We start from the raw sequence: 16,787 nt of genomic DNA on the forward strand, positions 1-16,787 counted from the left end.
CCTGAAATCTTCCCCAGCCCTTAAAAACAGAAATGGGCATGGCACATCTCAGTGTTCACTAAATTGGGACTGAATCCTAACATTCTCTGAATGTGATCAAACCTCAAGTTTGGAGGACTTCTGAGCCTTGGATTTGGGTTCTTTCCTTTTTAGAAACACTACTTTCTGGTCTGCTTCTCTAGGACCACTTAGAAGTCTTCAAATCAAACCAGATCTGTGGCTTTCCCCACTTCCCTGCTGGGCTGCTTTGATTTCTGAGCCTTGAGTTTACCAAAGAGAGGCCACTTTGCTTCCTGCTACAGAAAGGTGTTGTCACCAGGATAATATGATGCAAGGAAATTTTGTTGAAGCCTTGATCTGAAATGTTTTATTTCAAGGTTTTTTGTTTGCTTTCATGTCAATATGCTTTCTCCAGAAGCTCCTTTATAAGACTTAGACTCTGCTATGACTGAAGTTGACTCTGTACGCTTAGTTTTCCCCCATTTTTATTGGACAAACTATCTTCCCTTTCCTTTTCTCCACCCAGGCTGTGGAGAGAGCCCAGAACAAGGACCCAGCACTTGTCTGTGCTGGTTGTGGTCCTGCACCAGCCACTCCATGCTGACACCTACACAGGGTTCTTGGCCTTTTTTGGGAATCAGAACAAGTGTGATTATTCAATTGCCTGTGCAGACCTGGGCTTTTGAAATCCCATCCCCCAGGGAACTCTAAGGGATACTTCTTGTTCATTTTTTTTTTCTCTTTAAATCCCAAATATAGTATCATTTCTATGAATTCTTAAGGAAAGAATACACCCCTTTTCAAGGCAGCACACAGCCTTTTCATCACGGAGTCACGCCTGTGGATGTATTGGGAAGCATCCATACAACAGCAGTGGTGAACTCTCTTTGCTGGCTCTCTGGCCAGGGTTGAATTTCACTCTCTGAGCACATTTTTTCATGGGATTTTCATCCCTAATGCACGTAAGTATTGGTCAGCTGCAAATGCTCCCTCTCTTCATAGAAATTTGTCCAAACCAGTACCCTAGACTGACGGGGAAGCTGTCCAGGGCATGTGCTGTGCCAAAGTTTTGGAAGGGTTCAGCTGTGCACTTGGTGTTTGCAGTTTCTGCGCTTGTGCTAAGTGCTCTAGTCCACTGTCAGCCACCCATGCCATTAGTTATAACAGCATTGTATGAGCATTTGCTCTTGGATTGCAAAAACCAGGCTGTACAGCAAATTATCTATGTCCTCTTCCATGTCTCTTGTTTTTTGAAATCTACTTTAAAGTCAAAATCCAGGAGCTTTGCAATGCGGTAAGGAAATGCTCTTTACCAGCCTACGGTGCTGTATGAATGTGGTAGCTAGAGATGTAGTTCCCTAGTTCATCTGAAGGCATCATGACTGTTAACTGATATGAATATTTTAGTTATTGGCAGTTTATAGATATTCAAGATAGACTGTGTGATGATTATATTTAATACATTTGTGGAGCAATGGTAGAAATATCATTAATGATACCTTTTAAGGTATCTCCTGTTCTTTAAAGAAGTGCCTTTAGTTTGGATCAGTTGGAGACCTCTGCAACAACTCAGTGATAAAACTAGAAAGAAATTTTCCCTTCTCCAATGTACTGTCAATATTGGATCTGCTAAGTCAAGGAAAAGATTGCTGTTGAAATTAACTTTAAGGATTCAATTAAAGCAAAAATAATACTGAAATATATCATGCTAAATCTTACAAGGCAAACATTCTTTCTGGAGATATTCTGGAAGAGCATTTCACCTGGAACAAGAAAATGAGGTGAGGAAGAATAAAAAAAACCTTGTCTCTGTCTTCTGGATTTGTAATTTATTTTTTTAAAATAAATATATTGTATCATTAGATTGACTAAGGCCTTGTTTTTATAAGGATCAGAGTAAAGTTATGCGTCAACTTGGGATTTCCAGACTTTCAAAACCCACTATCTTCCATACTTGTGTTTCCCTAGGTTTCCAGAAAAAACAAATGGATGACTGTGCTTGTTCTCTGGGATAATGTGTCTTTCAGGAACCCTACATTCTCCCTCAAAAGAGGCCCTGTGTGGTAATTTTTACCTCTTCACCCAAGCTCTCTTTGCATGTAAGCTTTCCAGCTCCAAGCTGTTCTGTATATGTTCAGAGAGCAAAGGGTGAATCACAGTCTTAATTAAGGTCAGTGTGTGATAACTTTGCTATTCTTCCAGCTATTCTCGGATGGTGAATAAATAGTTAAAAATAGGACGTAGACTCTCCTTTAGTCTTTGGTGATAGCCCAGTTTACAGGAAGGTCCTATAAATGTTCTGAGTGATAGTGTGTTTTGATTAATATTCACATTTCCATCCAGGTTTTTCTTTAAAAGGCTGAGTAAGTTGAATGCGGACTGCAAAATCAGTTGAATTGTTATGTTTGCCCAGCACATCATTAGGAACAGAAGGTAAGTAGGCCATTGGTCACACTGGAGGTTTTTTCAGCCTAACTCTGAGTTGATAGATCTTCATACTTTTAGCGTCCCTCAATAAGTTTGTTTGAGTCTAAAACACATCGGTAGAAATATCTCAAATCAAATCAATTTCTCAAACTCTAGCTAGAACAGTAGTTGAAAGTCAGCATCAGGAACTTAGAAAAACACATGGCTACATAGAAAAGAGGGAAATGGGTTCTGCATCATTACAGCATTTTCTCCCAGTAACTTGTATGAGTTTCATTGTGGGCCCCAAGGCAAAGAATTTTCTACTTGGGCTGCAGGAGGGAGTGTTGAAGTGTTGGGAGAGGCAGGATGAGAAAGCAGCTACGTTGCTTAGGCGGTTGTTCTTAGAAAAGCATCGTTGGCAAACTAGCACAATAATTTTGCAAAAGGAAAAAAATCTTGCCCAGGAAGGAGAATTTTGCTGACAAGGTGTTAAGAAAAAAAAAATCTGCTTTTATTTAATTCTGTTCTCTAAAGGGATTTAGCATTTTGCTGTGTAGCTCTTTCATACCAAACTAACTTTTCAAAGTAAATCCAGTTTCTCTGCCAACATACTTTTTAAAGGTGCAACACAGGTCTATTTTCAGAACTCCATCTTGTTTGAAATATGTCGAATTTGTTGTTTTTTCTGGCTTAAAGTGAGAGGCTGGGCTATGCGATCTGTAAAAACAGCGGTAACGTGGTTGAATCCTACAGGAGTCAACTGTGGACAGAAGTTGCTAACATTAGGTTGTGTGTGGCTTCCCCCAGGATCAGAAGAGAGATCTCACGCAGGTTCCTTAATACTGCTCGGAGGCTGATCTCTGCGCTCATGCCTCCATGCCAGAGGCACAGTCAGTGGGCAGTGCTGGGGACCATGTACTCTCCCTGTTAGTGCTCCAACTGGATCACTGGCATCAGGTTTTTAAGGCATATTACATCAGTGCTAAAAAATAGTGTTATAGGATAACCAAAGTGCTTGGATTCAGCTTGTTGGTGTGGCCTTTCCGTAGGCTTGGAATGGGAATAGAAAGTTTTGGCCAGTCTTTCTCCTGAATTGTCTGTCACCATTCAGAGACAGTCCTGCACATGTGAGCATCTCTCTCACAGAGGGAGGAAAAGGGTGAAGGAGAAGGGTGTTTTCTGTGTTCAGTTTGTATCCGCATCAGAGTACTTGTAGTTATTCCCCCATCAAGGCACACTAAGTAGGGACGCCTCACAAGATGATATAAGTGCTGTATTTTATGACCTGAATGCAAAACCTGTATTAGTTTCAACCTGCTTCTGGTAACATGTGTCTAATGCTAAATTATCTCTTTTATGTGGTTTGTGTATTACACGCTAACCTCAGATTGCTTTCATGTGTTCAACTTTCAGGAGTTCAGGAGTTTTGCAGGAAGAGCAGCAAAATGTGTTTTTGTTAATCTCTTTAGTTTTTGGGCCAAGCTGGGTTTCTAATGGGCAATTTGAACAGCAATGAGTGCCTGGAAGAGCAGGCGTAAGCAGCTTGCGTGGTGCAGACATGTGTGAGTACATGTGCATGGGAGGGGACTACCAGGGGAACCCATTTGGGAAGAACTGTAATGGCACAGGTCAAAGGCTAAAACAACCCAGGGACAGGCAGACCAGGATGGACTGGGAAATAACTTTACAGAGTCCTTATTTTCTTAAGCAGCCATGCTTCTAGAGATATAGATGCGAGCGTATAAATGATAGACCTGGCAATGGTTCCTGCTGAGCAATGCTGTGCCACAACAGGGGACTGGACTGACAGCTCTAGGGCTGCTGGGATCACTTCTTGCTGAGCCACCTGAGACTGAATCAGGTTTTTGGAATAAAACTAGTGTTTTCTAAACTTGTTTTAGATGCCTTGGGAAATGTTTTGGATGAGTGACCCCATGGCTCGTTATTGAGATAGGGTTAGTACCAGCATGGCAATAGTCATGGAGACTTCGTGCTTGTTATGGTGCCATGTGGATTTCCTAATCTCCTGCCTTTAAAACCAAGTATCCACAGTCCCTTACTCTAACTGGCCCATAGTGGTCTTCCAGAGACTACCCATGTGAAGGATGAAGCGGGCAGTTACAGGGGGTTGTATTAATGCACATGGTGAGGCACAAGGAAACTGCGTTATGGTGGGGCAGCGCAGTGGTTACAGCAAAGCTTGGGGACAGGAGCGGAGGCATGCCAGCATGTTGGGACCACGTGCTGGGGATGCTTCTTCCAGGCTGCCCGTGGCCAGGGGCTGTCACCGTGATGGATGCCATAGCGCGGGCTGGCAGACAGCCGGTTCCTCATGGCCTGTCTCCCTGTCCTCTGCACAAGCAGGGATCCAAGGAGCAAAGGCAGCGGGAAGCCCCAAACCTCCCTGCTTGCAGCACCTGCTTTGCTCCTCCATGCTGTGAGCCCTCCCCGGAGGAAGAGGTGGGACCGCTCCTTCTGTCTTTTCCTGAGTAGGATGATCTCAGCATGAGTCACTTGTGGCACGATATGGACCCCGTTTCTTTGGAAACGGCGCCCAACTAGCAGCTGCATGGCTCAGCACATCTCTGACACAGCTTCTGGAACAGGGCGGGGCACTTTCCTAACCGAAGCATTCAAGGGCAAGGCTTGAGTGTGCTCTAATTTTGCGAATGGCTCTCGCCTGAGAGCAGGATGCAATGAGCAGAAGAGGGTGGGGATGCTGCGGGTCCGTTTCCCTCATTCTTGGTGTCCTCTTAGTGCCTGCAAAGTGTTCACCTCGGAGCCTACAAGGAGAGCTGCAGGAGCAGTGAGCTCTCTACCAGAGATATTAGCTGTAACACAAAGGAGATCTTGGTTTGTTGGCCAATGGTGTCTCAGTAGGGTTTCAACAGCTGAGCATTATTCCTGAAATATCCACTCGAGTCCCAGCCGTTTTGCTGTGGGAAGCTGCCTTGCTCCTCCTTGTGTCGTCTTCTCTGGTCTTCATTTTTAATGTAACTCATGAGATTCTCAAATATCTCCTAAACCAACACCTTCCTTTCCTTACAGAGGTCTACCCTTCCCTTGAGTTGTTGGAAAACACTTTCCCAAAGCCATTTGCTTGGTCTGAGTGACATGCTGGGCAGTTAATGAACCAGCACAGCTGTGTCGAAGCATCTCAGCAATGAATACAGGCTAAAATAGAAGCCACAAGCGGGAAACATGCAAACCCTTCCTGTGCCAGAGACGAAATCCAGGGAATGCTGGGCTGGATTGCTGGCTTTTCACGCCTCTCACTGATTAAATCCTAGTCTGTAGTCCACTTGTCCGATCTGTCTGAGTTGGTGTCTTCTTAAAAGCTTTATGGAGGCATTTCCATCGGCGCATCTTCCAGTAACAACAGAAACCCTCATGCATCACCTTTAGGGCAGATACATGTAATTAGGTTGTTTTTTGGAAGGTTGGTTTGCTACAGGCAAATGGCCCATCACAGAGTTTAAATGGCCAGCTTGTCCAGTTTTTAACCTCACAAAGATTTTGTTACAGTTAATCCTTTCCTGACAGTCCCTGCACCCTGTTCCAAGTAACTTAAATGATACAGCTTAAGTCTATTTAGAAGGAGGGGTGGAGTACTTGTCCCAGTCATTCCAGCAAAGAAACAAATCCAGGCCAGTCAAAAAGTTTCAAGTAAGATTGGATGATACTCAAAATATGAAGATACTTGGTTTGTTTAACAATCCAAATGTGGTGAGTGGAAGAAAGTTGTCTAGTTTTGAATCAACCTAACATTTTTGCAATGCTGCATGTAGAAGTGGGAGTAGTAGTTGCTATTTAGCCAGTTCTCATAATTTCATCCTGAATTTTGCAGTGTGATGTTTTTGGAAAAAATAATCTGTTATTATCTAAGAAATTCAGTTCTCATTAAAAAAAAAAAAAAAAAAACCAAAACAAAACACCAAAATGTGTTTCTAGCCCTTACACTTATGTAGAATGTAACCCAAGTACACCCCAAAGTAAAACAAAACAGAAAAACCTCACCAAACCTTATGGTTTCTGAGTCAACCCCTGTATACTCATGTTCCATTTTGCATTTGACTTTTTTTTGTTGTTGGCATTTCTGCAGTTACAAGTCAATGGATGCCCTGAAGCAAAGATTTGATCTTTCTTGCCTGAGCTTGCCCCATGAATGGCTATCGGTAATAAATATTACCCCAAGTGACTGTGGTGTACGTAATGGCATTCCTTACACAAAGATCACCCCCCAAAAAATCACACTCTCTTCACATTGGGAAAGAACTGCTGGGAAGAAAGGTGCAAATGACTCTTGTCTCTGCTCTTAATGTCAGATACAGCTCACCCGTGCACTAAGAACCAGATAGACCCAGCAGGAGCTGAGCAATCTCTAGTTCCTGATCTCTGCCTCTGTTTTGCTGGTGAAGCCCACATCTGAGGCTATGCTCAAACCACCCTCTCCTTCCTTTCCTATAAGAAAGTACTGAAATGGCAGCCCCCTTCTCAAGGGGGAAAACACGGTGCCTTCCTCTCATTTGGCCTGGCAGCTCAGGCCAGCTGTGCACAGCTGTGCACCATCCCAGCAGTAGAAAGTCCAAGCTCACTCTTTCTAAGCAAGGACCGATACCCTGGGCCTGAGCAGGGCCAGCAGCCACCAATACAGAAAGGCATGAAGGACACCAGACCCTGTATTTAAGCCCACCCTTGGATCCGTGATTTCACCAGCGCCATTGCGCCAGCATTGAACTGGAGAGACTTCCACGCAGACAAAACTGGAAGATAAGCACAGGCACTCCCTCCTTCGCTGCCCACGAAAGGTGAGTATCATTGCTGATCCTATGAGGAAAGAATGAGTCTTCTTTTTTTAGTACTTTTTTTTCCTTTCTTCTTTTATTTTCAAATATAGGTGGTAGAGGGTGGGAGGACTTGGAAATACACTCGTTCATCTGTATTTTTAACTAAGTGCTTTTCATTTTAGGCTTCCCTGTAAAATATAATGATAGATTTCTTCAATAATAATTACAGTGGGAAAAAAGCTTCATCCAAGTTGCATAAGAGTAGCTTTATCCAGGCATGTGGTTTTATAAGAGTTTAATTGTTGATTATCTAGGAAAGACCACAAGCTTTTGTTTAGTGATAAGAAGGGTCAAAAAAAAATTAAAGGAAACCCAAACCATAAACCCCGCTCTGCAGGCTTTTTTGTTCCACCACAGTACACTAGTGATTTTCACTGGAATCAGTGTGTGGTTCTCTTATCTTGTGGTGGGAAGATAGACAGTCCCTGGGGAAAGAAGTAAACTGCCTGAGTCTTTGAGTCAAGCGATGGAAAACATGGAGTGTGATTTTCAGAATCTCTGTCCATAATCCATCCTTAAATGTTCCCATAGTTCTGTGCAGTTTGAATTCCCTTAATTGCGTGATGGATTTACAGTTTAACATTTCAGATATAATTACCTCTATTATCGAAAACAAAGGAGACACGTGCCAGTCTGAAAGAGTAAAGACATAGCCTCAAGGAAAGGGATTAGTTCATCTTGTCTCTTCCCCTCACACATGCACATGCAGATATTTCTGCACAAATCCCTGTCTACCTACTTGTTAGTGTATTCATTGTCCCTTGACTTCCAGGGCTGCCTTTTCTTCATGCCTCTGGGAAGGCTCCTAGTAGTTGGAAAGTCCTTTGATTGATTAAGTTCATGGCCATCATCATAGGCCCAGTTACCAAAAAAGGTGCAGCTATTTGAACTTTGATATATGTGGTAAGAGTAAAACAAGCTGTTTAATAGTGCTTCCCAAGGTTTGGAGAACTGGAAACCTACAGGTCATCAGACAAGAGCACCAGGGCACTTGGTGAAATTGCTGTAGCTGGTTCATAGAGAGTAGAGTTCTTCAAGTGAATGCCCACTCTGCGAGGCAATAAATCTCATTCGTTAAATCTTCTCTTTGCAGTCTTTTTTGCCTTTAGGACAGACAACTTGTCTGCGGGATCTTCCAGACCTCACTCATTCTCTCACTGGAGATATCTCCAGAGTTACTATTGGGACCTGTCTACTCAAGGAATTGATGGCAAATGGAAGCAGGACTGGACTCCAAATTTCTGTTTGTATTTAGACATTTTTATGAAAACTGTTCATGTACCACTATTCAGTCCCAAGCTATTTGAGCCCATTCCCAAAGACAAACATGATGATTGCCACCCTTTGCTACATACGGACATCACTAGGATTGGACCATGAGTAGTGAAAATAAATTAAAAAAAAAAAAAAGAGAGGTTATGGTTTCTTGGAACGTGTTAGGTACAGATTTTGGGCTTTCTTAGCTTCTTTTAAGGTAAGTAGTGCTGGTACAACTGAGTGGTATTGTGACAAAGTGCAGTGAGGTGTGTTTGTGTGTCTGTGTAGGTATGTAGACACATAGTCAGCTTTTGATAATTAGACACATTATAGCAGGGTGGTGTCATTTTTCATATCAAGCTCATTCATCTCTCTGTGCCCCGTGCCAGGAATAAAAGGTTGTGGTGATGCTTGGTGGCACACAAGCAGCTACCTGACGGTCCTGTTGTGTACACACCCGCGGATGTTGCCCTGGAGACCACGTAGCAGCGAGGGCGGCATGCCTGTTTGCATCCAGATGCTGCGAGTTGCTCGGAGAAGCCCATCCATCAGGCGGGTTAATTGGGAGCTTTGTCAGCACCTGCCCCCCCCTCTGCACGGCTCCTTGCTGTCTCTGCAGAGCTCCGAGAGGGTAGCAGCAGAGTTACCAAAACACACCGGGAGCAGAGGAGAGCTGGGGTTTGGGTGCTGGTTTTTGCATACAGCCCATGCATGACTGTGCAAGTCAGCCAGGAGTGAGGCCACTAAATCCCTGTGGGGGTCTACACCTCTTTTCCCTGTTTGTAGCACTCTGCCTTGCTTACCAAGGGCCTCATTAGAGGGCACAGCATGTGGATCTTCAAGGGGGATTCATCCCACTGAATGTGGACATGGCAACACCTACACCTGAGCTGTCTAGACATCCCTTCCAACAAGCAGAAAGCAAGAGGTGTTTCTAGGGGCTGAGTCACCTTACCCTGACAGCTCAAACAAGCCTGGCTGATCTCCCCTAAAAATATGCCTATTTTTCTCCAACAGCTATGACATGAGCCCAGAGTGCTCAGGTTGGATGGAGATACCTGCACTGTAAAGCAAGCTGAATCCCTCTCCCTGTTCTCATGTTGAGTGTGGCCATGTAAGCATTAACAGATGAGAAAGCTGATTTGTCCTGCCCTTGTCCATGTTTTCCAGGTCTTCTGCCGTCTCTGGGGATGAGAAAGGAACAGCCAGCTATTAGCCAGTGCCCCATCTTGAATGTTTATATCTCCTTCTTTGCCCTATAATGAGCTAGATACCCGGAGGTATGCCTCAATGGTTAGTGCAACCACCCAGGCACAGTGCTGAGTAATGATTGTCTTTCCTCTTTCTAGGATGTCAGAGCCTACTGAGACCTACCATCAGTTACACACAAGTCCCCAAATCTCTTGGTATCTCCTTTGCCCAAGCATGAGACCATGCTATGACCTATTGTGCTGGGGCGTGTTGGGTCCCATGGTGAAGAAAAGCCCATAGTGCCAGGCTTCACTCACAGAGGGGGATTTTTAACTCACTTTTAAGTGTGTGGGGGCCTAATAGCTGTTCTCCAGCTCTGTGCTGCTTCCAGACACTGGTGACAGACATGGGCATTCAGCAGAGTCTCTACCAGCCAGCCTGTCAGAGCAGTGGTGCATAGACCAGGGGATGGATGCAAGAAGTCCTCAAGGGTGAGGAGCTGGCTTTAGTGGGTATAGTTGCAGGCATCTGAAACCTGTCCACTGCCTCTGATGTTAAGCCATTTTCTGAGCTTCTCTTCATTGTGTCGTGCTCTTTCTGGCCATCATGTTTGTAAAAAGCATAAGCCTTTGGGGCAAACTTTTCTTCCTTTGACACTCCTAACTCATTCTTGAAAGCTTACATCTGTTGTTGTTGTTGTTGTTGTTGTTGTTGTTGTTGTTGTTGTTGCTGGTGTTGTTGAGTAACCAGTAATAAATAATGTTTTGGTCAAGGCTTTTAGAGATGCTTTGAGGTTCAGCTACACATTTTGAGTTGTCTGTACCATGAGTACCATTGCTCCTGATTTATGATTAGGGGAAGCATGGAGCAGACAGGGCATCTTAGAGTGAGACAAAAAATAAAAATTTGTGCTGTATTGATTTAGGGGGAAGATACATTGCCCATTAGAAATCCTACACACCTGGATGTAGACAAATGAAGAAAGGGCTGAGCAGATGAAAAGAAAATATCTCCTTCATCTAGAAAATGTGTTTAGGAAAGGAGATTTTTACCTCGTGCCCCTTGTTTCAGGTTAGAGTTGAACAAGCATCTTCCTTCTAGAGACACAAGTAAGTGGCAGAACAAAAAATATTGCAGGGAAAAAAAAAAACAAACCAGCCCTTGAATTCCAAAAATATCGTCTTCTTTCAAAGTAAGATTTATATGCAAGAAGACAATCTCTCTTACAGAGTTTTTCCTGTCGCTCGGAGTCCACTCACTGGAAACAAGAACACAATTTATAAAGATATTGGAAGAACAGCTTGGACACAGAGAAAGGAATGACCTGGAGTCTTAAAAAACAGACAAGCTTTTCAGTAGCTTGGAGCTTGGAACAAGAAGCTAAAAGTCATGTAAGGCCAGTAAAGTTTGGGGCATTCTTGTTACCTAAAAAATAACCATTCTTGGCTTCTCTCATTAGTATCTCTGCTCAGGGATTAAGTTAACTGTTTTGTGGGGAAGCTGGATATAAATCTGCAGCTATGGTGGTGAGTTTTCTTGAATGTGTAAAGGGCCGGGATGAGCGAGTGGTTAGGTTATTTGAGGGCTGGTCTTCCTGAGACCTCTTTGTCTGGGATCCAGACAAGCCTTCCTGTTGAGAAACACTGGCCTACTTCTTCAGTGCAAGACAAACAACATACCAGCTCCTAATCTAGCGGGACAGCAGAAATAGTGAACTATTTCCATTTAATGCTACAAGTATGTAGTGGCTTCTGGAGGTATCTAAGCAGAAGTAGCACAGCTCCTCTCTCTCTCCCTCTCATTCCTTGGTTTCATTAAGACAGTTCTGGCTCTTGCAAAAATTTAGGAGATGATGTGGGGGCTTCTTGCAAGGAAGTTTGGCTTTGCTTTCAGACTCTGGCTCCCGAAGATTAAGTATGCCTGGTCAGAGCTGAGGATGCCCGTGTGGGAACCTCTGCACCTCCAGGGTGGAAACTATGAGCACCACTAGCTGTATTCAGGGACACAACTTCATCTGCAGGGTGAGCAGAAACTATGTGGGAATGCTTAATAGCATTTCCTAAAAAAAAAAAGAAACTAAACCCAAATCCCCCTCTCAAACTGCTTCCCACCCCCCCCCCCCCCCCTCACCCCCCCCCCAAAAAAAAAAAAAAAGAGGCATATGTGCTTCATTTAAAACAAACAAGCCCAGATTTAAAAAGTATCTCTTTGGAACAGAATAGAGCACAGACTTGTCACGCAATATGGCATCACAGGGGCAAAAGCAGATGGAGAGACTGCCTTCAGCAGTTTTTGGTTTTATTCTTTCTTTTGGGTTGTCTTCTTTATGGCATTTGAATGGGATAGTCCTTTCATCTTCTGCCCCTTATACACCCTTGCAACAGTTTAAAGGGGTCAACGAACTGCCTGTATAAGAACATGTGTGTACATAGAGCCCATATAGTCTTATTGATGACTGTATAGGCTATTACATATACATTTAATAACTGTATTACATGTCTAGTTTTCTGTGTGTGAAAAGCATAGAGGTACCTATCAACAGATATAAATGCATGCTAAAATCCTATGATGTGGTAGAAGGGCTCTTAGCAGGAGATGTGTGGGAAGTACTCTTTGTTATGGCTGTACCAACCTTGACTAGCCCAACTATGATGAACCCAAGCCGAAGAAACCTTTGTACCACACAGTATTTTCCAGTTAATTATATATATTTGTACATCTGGGTGTGTGTGTGTGGACAAGTGAGATCATCCATTCCTTTGAGACTTTTTTTTATCCAATCCAGAACATTTTTCCTCTCCCGAGCTCCTTTCCAGGAGCTCAACAACAACAATAGAGCCAAGAGCCTTCCCTCTCATCTGGTGTCTGCAGTCCAGTGCCTGCTCCAGGGTGTGGGCTCTGGGCACTCTGGTGGTGTCAACTCCAAGGACTGGTCCAGCTTGAGTCTGCTGCATTTCCAAGCTCAGATAACATGGGATGTTTTCAGGCCAGCCTGGCTGCTGGCCAGGTTCTTGCCTGAACCGTGAAACGGGAACCAGGAAAACAAATGTTTTTTAGTTTATTTTCTATGTATGTGTCTGAATATGAGAGAAACATGACAAAGAAAAGCTCTAGCTTTTGAGCCATCCGGCATCCCTTAGTGGTGTGCATTCAAGGGTCTAGCTCACCTTTAATTCAAACAGGTTTGTTCTATAGTTGTATTTGAAAAATTCTATTTTAATACTTGCTTAGAAGTTTTGGGGTTGGTTTTGGTTGCTTTTTATAGAGGAAGGTTGGTTTGTGTAGGGGGTTGGGTTTGGTTTTTTGTTTGGTTTTTTTTTTTTAAATGACATTATTATTTTTTCCTTCCCGTATTTTCTTGGATCAGAAGGTTCACTGAGATGCCAAACTATGGCTGGCTACAGCTTCAGTACATCTTGTAACAATGCAGGCCACGACATGCCAGAGTGATGGAGCGTGGTATGTACAGTCCAGGAAAGATGTGACAGATTAACACTGCTGATAATGTTTGCTGCTGCGGATCTTCTACTAAAATCCCCTTCTTCCAGGTAGTTTAACTCTTGAGACACTGACACAGTGATTACCTAAAGAAAACAGATGCCTACAGACAAGAGCAGTGGTGGACAGTTGGAGTATTGTGTGCTCCGTCAGAAGAATACTTCTTCATTATAGAGCTAGGCAACAATAAAAATGTGGGTTACTCTTTACTAGCAAGGGAACCACAAGTTCTGCTTAATTTCCTCTGTAATTTCAGGCAGTGTGCTGGCTGGGATCTGCATCCTGCCCCCAGCTTCCATAAGGATTATGAGGAATGCTGAGCAACATCCACCATGGCATGCTCCTCTGCGGCGTAAGCTGTGACAGCTCCAAAATCCATCCCTCTTCCCTTGGTCAGAAAGGTCATGTTGGGGGCAGAGGGAGGGTTGCAGGAGTATGAGAAAAGAAAACAATTGATGTGAGAAAAAACCCTTTTCTTCCTCTTCCTATTCATCTTCTCCCACTTTCCCCACCTGGAGAATACAAAGTGGTGTGCAACGCCTGCAAAACTTATGTAGCATAGGCCAGGCTTTACAAAAGTACTCTAGGTCTGTCTTGGTTTTGGGGATATAAGCAGGTTATGTTTATAGTTTTGCTTTGATTAAGGTGCTCATGAACCAGTGAGACTCCTACAGCCCTGATCTACAGGCCAGACCACAAGGGAAGGAGGCAAGCCTGGATTATGGGATCATTAGTTCTTAACGTGAAACAAGAGGGATGTGCAGGATGGATAGGTGTCATTGCTGAATATAATGCACCTTCCCAAAGGAAGCTGCACTCTCATCTGATGAAGTCTTAACCTTCTGGGAGGCAATGAAAGTTGATTGCTGTACTCACCAGGCTCATGGTTTGCTTTGTAGTCTCTATCTTTCACTCACCAAAAGCTTATAACATATGCCTGGGTGGAAGAAGAGACTGTAGAGATGGTCTGAATATCAGGATTACTCACCTGCCCTGGAGTGCTGGTCTGGAGGATCAGGAGCTTCCTCCCGCTCACCTGAGCAGTAGCAGGGCTCTCTTGGTGAAGCTCCATTCCCTGTTTTACAACAGAGGGTACAAGCAGTTTCCAAAATTTGGAGAGGAAATACACTTACAGCTCTCCCTTCATTACAATAACCAGTGGGCAGAAAGAAAGAAAAGTCCTGCAGTGATCATTATTGAGTTGAAAAGAAAAATCTCCAGGCTCCAGGATGCCCTAGCCACTGGGGTTAGAAAGACAGCAGTTTTCCACCTAGCATTGGACAGGCTCAGGGCAGACTCAGGGATGAATCCTTGATTTGGGATAGTTGTTCTGGTTTTAAATAATTTATCAGGAACACACTCCACAACAGCTACCTCAAGAAATTCTGTCCTTATTAAAGTCAAAAGTGGAACTCGATGAATTTTGCTTGGCAGGATCCAGAGATGGAAAAGAAAGGGCAGATCACCAGAAGCAGTCTGAATTCAAATAGTTGTGTTTTTCTGGAAAAGAGAGGAGAGAGGGAAACTCTTGGTACTTAATAATTTTTTCCCTACCTCTTCAATAGAGCCACTGGTATAGGGAAGCTAGAGCCCTGTGTATCATTTGCAAGCATTTATTAATATATGTATTTATTCTTATCATGAGACAGAATCTCCGCGTTAGGTTCCAGCCCTTTCTGTTTAGCTTCTTGGTTATCTAATTGTGTCCATTTCTATGGCATTGGCTGCTACAGATAGTCCATCCATCCTTGCATCTGTGCTGGAGAGCAAAGTTACTAAAAGGTCAGTTATTGCACAGATTTACTGCACCTTATCTGTTCTACTGTACCCAGCCACACGCATGCCCTCAGCCAGCAGCCCACAAAGGGCAGCCTGTGTCATTTTCAGCAAGGTCTTAACTGCCTCCCCTGGTTCCAGGACAAGAGCTGGCAAAAGGGAAGTTACCTTACAATAAGTGGTGTGCTCTAAAATTACACCCTAGCTTACCTTGCGGTAACTTGCTCGTGTAGTCATGGCCTTAAGGTTTTTCTTTAGTATCCATGGCCACAACATCTAAGCATTTTATGGTACAGCATACACTAAACATTAATTTCAAATTATTGAGAATATTTTCATGACTCAACAACTTTCTAATGACTGTGTACCTTATTAAAGTCTTGCAGCTCTTTAATAACAAAGTTTTCCCTGATCCCTTGGCATTTAAACACCCTGTATAACTGAAATGAAATGCATAGCTGAAGTGTTTTTTTAGGACACTTGATTTAAAGTGAGCCCAAAGCAGCAAAGGACTCTTTGAACATCTCCAGAGTGGACACTCCCAGAGCTGTCTGTATACAGTTTGAATTAATTATTCCCTTCATGGAAATTGTACAAGATGTCCCTCAGGCTCTTTTTGACTGCCTTGCTGCCCTTTTGTGATAATCCCTTGCTATCCTCTGGGCTTTCTGTGGTCCTAAACTTAACATATAAAGCTATTTTTATCTAGGGGCTAGGGTGTGAATAAATGCAGAGAATGTCTCTCAACATGACTTTGTGTTTGTGAGCCTTCCTTCAACTTGATTAGAAATGCTCAAACTTTCTTGCAAGCTGCCTTTGAGCATCCTCCGGTGAAATAGCTGCAGTTAAGAAGGATTTCTTGTCCCATGGGTCACACAAGGCAGCAATCAGCCAGGAGCAAAAGGGAAGCTTGGAGGCAGTCTGGAGGCTTAGGAGGTGGAGCCTCTGGTCTCTATTCTTCAGTGCACCACTGCCAGATGAAATGACCTTGGACAACTCTCCTTGCCACTCTTAGGTAACGTAGGTGTGATGCAGGCATTCATCTCACAGCTACGCCAGAGCCGCACTGTATGCCTTTGCTGGGCTCAGCTCAACTCATTTAGGTGGGGTTTCAATAGCACCTTAGGGAGGTGGGTTCCCAACCCTCCATTAATTTTAAATGAGGACACAGGTACCACTAGGATTCTTGAAAAATCCAGCCCTTAATGTTTTAAGGAAAGGGTATAATGTGCCAGGAGAAAAGAAGGATTTTGTTCATGTCATTAGTTGTGATGAGTCCTTAGGATGGAGACAATTCACTGGAGCGTTGCAAAGATCCCCTGTGACCTCTTATCTTTAATGACCATCGGCAGAGAGCGCACACACCACAACTGCTTTGTACCAAAATGCCAGTTCAGCCAGCCAGCGGCTAGCAGCAGGTTACCTGCCCTCCAAGAGCCTCACTGAGCTCCTCCTGGCAGCAGGGCCGCTTCCAAGAACTAAAAAAGTGTGCTACTCTAGTTGTTTTGTCATTTAACCATCACTGGAGAAATAGCTTCTGTTAGACTTAAAACAAACAAACAAAAAACCCCACCAAACCACTGTACCCAGCTTGGGACCCAGCCATTGGCAGGGCTGCTGTTTGGGGTCAGCCAGATGGGTGTCCTGGGGCATTGCCAGCTGTGTTCCAGCTGTGCTGGAGACCACACTGGCAGGTTTGCTGGCTCAGGTGAGCCTGGTCTTGACAATGCCTCGTACCCACCTGGCCCAAGGCTTGCACAGGGGTACTACGGAGACCTACTACAAGCTAGACTGGGATAAAGGCTGGCT

This window comes from Aquila chrysaetos, chromosome 10, assembly GCF_900496995.4.
Source record: "Aquila chrysaetos chrysaetos chromosome 10, bAquChr1.4, whole genome shotgun sequence".
Classification (NCBI taxonomy): Eukaryota; Metazoa; Chordata; class Aves; order Accipitriformes; family Accipitridae; genus Aquila; species Aquila chrysaetos.